Here is a 5000-nt window from a genome sequence, read left to right as displayed (position 1 = left end):
TCAGCGGGGGAAAACTAAGCGGATGCGGCCACGCGTTGGGGAAAACTAAGCGGATACGGCCAAGTGTTGGGGAAAAATGGCCCGAAAACAGCCCAGCGGCAAGCGGAAGCGGCTAACGTTGGGGAAAAGTGACCCGAAAACAGTTAAGCGGGGGAAAACTAAGCGGATGCGGGCACGCGTTGGGGAAAACTAAGCGGATGCGGCCAAGTGTCGGTGGAAATTGGCCCGAAAACAGCCCAGCGGCAAGCGGAAGCGGCTAACGTTGGGCAAAAGTGACCCGAAAACAGTTCAGCGGGGGAAAACTAAGCGGATGCGGCCACGCGTTGGGGAAAACTAAGCGGATACGGCCAAGAGTCGGTGGAAATTGGCCCGAAAACAGTCCAGCGGCAAGCGGAAGCGGCTAACGTTGGGCAAAAGTGACCCGAAAACAGTTCAGCGGGGCAAATTTTTGAAATTTTTTTTGAAATTTTTTTGAATTTTTGAAATTTTTGAAGTTTTTTTGAGTTTTTGGACTTTTTTTGAATTTTTGAATTTTTTGAATTTTTTTGAATTTTTTTGAATTTTTTTGAATTTTTTGAATTTTTTTTGAATTTTTGAAATTTTTTTTTTTTTTTTGAATTTATTTGATTTTATAAATTTTTTGTGATTTTTTGAGATTTTTTTGAATATTTTACATGGGTGATTTCGACTTGGGGGATTTTCAGGGGGTGGTAACCCTGGGCGTGGCTAGAGCCTCAAAATGCATATTCCCCTATAGGGGGGCAAGGTTTTCAAAAATGGGTGCCCCCTCATGTACACGCGCGTGGGTGTACATGGCCCCGTCGGTGCCAGCGTGGGTGGAAAATGGCCCGAAAACAGCCCAGCGGCAAGCGGAAGCGGCTAACGTTGGGCAAAACTGACCCGAAAGCAGTATAGCTTGGAAAATTAAGCGGATGCAGCCAATTGTTGGCGAAAACTAAGCGGATACGGCCAAGTGACGGTGAAAAATGGCCCGAAAACAGTCCAGCGGCAAGCGGAAACGGCTAACGTTGGGCAAAAGTGACCCGAAAACAGTTCAGCTGGGGGAAATTAAGCGGAAGCAGCCAAGCGTTGGGGAAAACCAAGCGGATACGGCCAAGAGTCGGTGGAAAATGGCCCGAAAACAGTCCAGCGGCAAGCGGAAACGGCTAACGTTGGGACAAAGTGACCCGAAAACAGTTCAGCTGGGGAAAATTAAGCGGATGCAGCCAAGCGTTGGGGAAAACTAAGCGGATCCGGCCCAGAGTCGGTGGAAATTGGCCCGAAAACAGTCCAGCGGCAAGCGGAAGCGGCTAACGTTGGGCAAAAGTGACCCGAAAACAGTTCAGCGGGGGAAAACTAAGCGGATGCGGCCACGCGTTGGGGAAAACTAAGCGGATACGGCCAAGTGTTGGGGAAAAATGGCCCGAAAACAGCCCAGCGGCAAGCGGAAGCGGCTAACGTTGGGGAAAAGTGACCCGAAAACAGTTAAGCGGGGGAAAACTAAGCGGATGCGGGCACGCGTTGGGGAAAACTAAGCGGATGCGGCCAAGTGTCGGTGGAAATTGGCCCGAAAACAGCCCAGCGGCAAGCGGAAGCGGCTAACGTTGGGCAAAAGTGACCCGAAAACAGTTCAGCGGGGGAAAACTAAGCGGATGCGGCCACGCGTTGGGGAAAACTAAGCGGATACGGCCAAGAGTCGGTGGAAATTGGCCCGAAAACAGTCCAGCGGCAAGCGGAAGCGGCTAACGTTGGGCAAAAGTGACCCGAAAACAGTTCAGCGGGGCAAATTTTTGAAATTTTTTTTGAAATTTTTTTGAATTTTTGAAATTTTTGAAGTTTTTTTGGGTTTTTGGACTTTTTTTGAATTTTTGAATTTTTTGAATTTTTTTGAATTTTTTTGAATTTTTTGAATTTTTTTTGAATTTTTGAAATTTTTTTTTTTTTTTGAATTTATTTGATTTTATAAATTTTTTGTGATTTTTTGAGATTTTTTTGAATATTTTACATGGGTGATTTCGACTTGGGGGATTTTCAGGGGGTGGTAACCCTGGGCGTGGCTAGAGCCTCAAAATGCATATTCCCCTATAGGGGGGCAAGGTTTTCAAAAATGGGTGCCCCCTCATGTACACGCGCGTGGGTGTACATGGCCCCGTCGGTGCCAGCGTGGGTGGAAAATGGCCCGAAAACAGCCCAGCGGCAAGCGGAAGCGGCTAACGTTGGGCAAAACTGACCCGAAAGCAGTATAGCTTGGAAAATTAAGCGGATGCAGCCAATTGTTGGCGAAAACTAAGCGGATACGGCCAAGTGTCGGTGAAAAATGGCCCGAAAACAGTCCAGCGGCAAGCGGAAACGGCTAACGTTGGGCAAAAGTGACCCGAAAACAGTTCAGCTGGGGGAAATTAAGCGGAAGCAGCCAAGCGTTGGGGAAAACCAAGCGGATACGGCCAAGAGTCGGTGGAAAATGGCCCGAAAACAGTCCAGCGGCAAGCGGAAACGGCTAACGTTGGGACAAAGTGACCCGAAAACAGTTCAGCTGGGGAAAATTAAGCGGATGCAGCCAAGCGTTGGGGAAAACTAAGCGGATCCGGCCCAGAGTCGGTGGAAATTGGCCCGAAAACAGTCCAGCGGCAAGCGGAAGCGGCTAACGTTGGGCAAAAGTGACCCGAAAACAGTTCAGCGGGGGAAAACTAAGCGGATGCGGCCACGCGTTGGGGAAAACTAAGCGGATACGGCCAAGTGTTGGGGAAAAATGGCCCGAAAACAGCCCAGCGGCAAGCGGAAGCGGCTAACGTTGGGGAAAAGTGACCCGAAAACAGTTAAGCGGGGGAAAACTAAGCGGATGCGGGCACGCGTTGGGGAAAACTAAGCGGATGCGGCCAAGTGTCGGTGGAAATTGGCCCGAAAACAGCCCAGCGGCAAGCGGAAGCGGCTAACGTTGGGCAAAAGTGACCCGAAAATGGATCAGCGGGGGAAAACTAAGCGGATGCGGCCACGCGTTGGGGAAAACTAAGCGGATACGGCCAAGAGTCGGTGGAAATTGGCCCGAAAACAGTCCAGCGGCAAGCGGAAGCGGCTAACGTTGGGCAAAAGTGACCCGAAAACAGTTCAGCGGGGGAAAACTAAGCGGATGCGGCCACGCGTTGGGGAAAACTAAGCGGATACGGCCAAGAGTCGGTGGAAATTGGCCCGAAAACAGTCCAGCGGCAAGCGGAAGCGGCTAACGTTGGGCAAAAGTGACCCGAAAACAGTTCAGCGGGGGAAAACTAAGCGGATGCGGCCACGCGTTGGGGAAAACTAAGCGGATACGGCCAAGAGTCGGTGGAAATTGGCCCGAAAACAGTCCAGCGGCAAGCGGTAGCGGCTAACGTTGGGCAAAACTGACCCGAAAACAGTTCAGCGGGGGAAAACTAAGCGGATGCGGCCACGCGTTGGGGAAAACTAAGCGGATACGGCCAAGTGTTGGGGAAAAATGGCCCGAAAACAGCCCAGCGGCAAGCGGAAGCGGCTAACGTTGGGCAAAAGTGACCCGAAAACAGTTCAGCGGGGGAAAACTAAGCGGATGCGGCCACGCGTTGGGGAAAACTAAGCGGATACGGCCAAGTGTGGGGGAAAAATGGCCCGAAAACAGCCCAGCGGCAAGCGGAAGCCGCTAACGTTGGGCAAAAGTGACCCGAAAACAGTCCAGCGGGGGAAAACTAAGCGGATGCGGCCACGCGTTGGGGAAAACTAAGCGGATACGGCCAAGCGTCGGTGAAAAAGGCCCGAAAACAGTCCAGCGGCACGCCGAAGCGGCTAACGTTGGGCAAAAATGGCCAAAAGCGGTGGAGCAGGGCGGTCTGAATCTATGCATCCACATAAAATGGGGGGTAAACCTGGGGGATTTCCAGGGGGTGGTAACCCTGGGCGTGGCTGGAGACCCAAAATGCATATTCCCCTATAGGGGGGAAGGATTTTTGGAAGAGGCAGCCCCTCATGTACATGCCAAGCGGGGTGTACATGGCCCCTGTGGGTGCCTCCGTCGGTGTAAAATGGCCCGAAAAACAAGATTATGTTACCCGAAGACACGATTATGTTACCGAAAAAACACGGTTGAGCGGGGGCAGTAAGCACGGTTGAGCGGGGGCAAAAAACACGGTTGAGCGGGGCAAAAAACACGGTGCAGCGGGGACAAAAGACACGATTTTGTTACCGAAAAACACGGCCCGTCGGGGGCAAGGAACACGAATATGTTACCGAAAAACACGGACCACGCGGGTTGAAATCCCCAGCCGTAGAGCCGGCGAAACACGGTGGGGCAGGGCGTCTAAGCGTGGAGGCGCCCGTAAGACCGATGCGGGTTGAAATCCCCAGCCGTAAAGCCGGCGAAAAGCGGTCGGGCAGGGTGACTCCGCGTGGAGTTTCGCCCGTAAGGCCGATGCGGGTAGCCGCGCGGGTTGAAATCCCCAGCCGTAAAGCCGGCGAAACACGGTTCATTGGGGCGCCTAAGCGTGGAGGCGCCCCGCAGAGACCGAGCGGGTTGAAATCCCCAGCCGTAAAGCCGGCGAAACACGGTTCATTGGGGCGCCTAACCGTGGAGGCGCCCCGCAGAGACCGAGCGGGTTGAAATCCCCAGCCGTAAAGCCGGCGAAACAAGTTCGGGCAGGGCGACTCCGCGTGGAGTTTCGCCCGTAAGACCGATGCGGGTAGCCGCGCGGGTTGAAATCCCCAGCCGTAAAGCCGGCGAAACACGGTTCATTGGGGCGCCTAAGCGTGGAGGCGCCCCGCAGAGACCGAGCGGGTTGAAATCCCCAGCCGTAAAGCCGGCGAAACAAGTTCGGGCAGGGCGACTCCGCGTGGAGTTTCGCCCGTAAGACCGATGCGGGTAGCCGCGCGGGTTGAAATCCCCAGCCGTAAAGCCGGCGAAACACGGTTCATTGGGGCGCCTAAGCGTGGAGGCGCCCCGCAGAGACCGAGCGGGTTGAAATCCCCAGCTGTAAAGCCGGCGAAACACGTTCGGGCAG

The sequence above is a fragment of the Carex rostrata genome, unplaced genomic scaffold (genome assembly GCF_964058835.1).
Source record: "Carex rostrata unplaced genomic scaffold, lpCarRost1.2 SCAFFOLD_38, whole genome shotgun sequence".
Taxonomy (NCBI): domain Eukaryota; kingdom Viridiplantae; phylum Streptophyta; class Magnoliopsida; order Poales; family Cyperaceae; genus Carex; species Carex rostrata.
Note: the sequence above shows the minus strand (reverse complement) of the source record.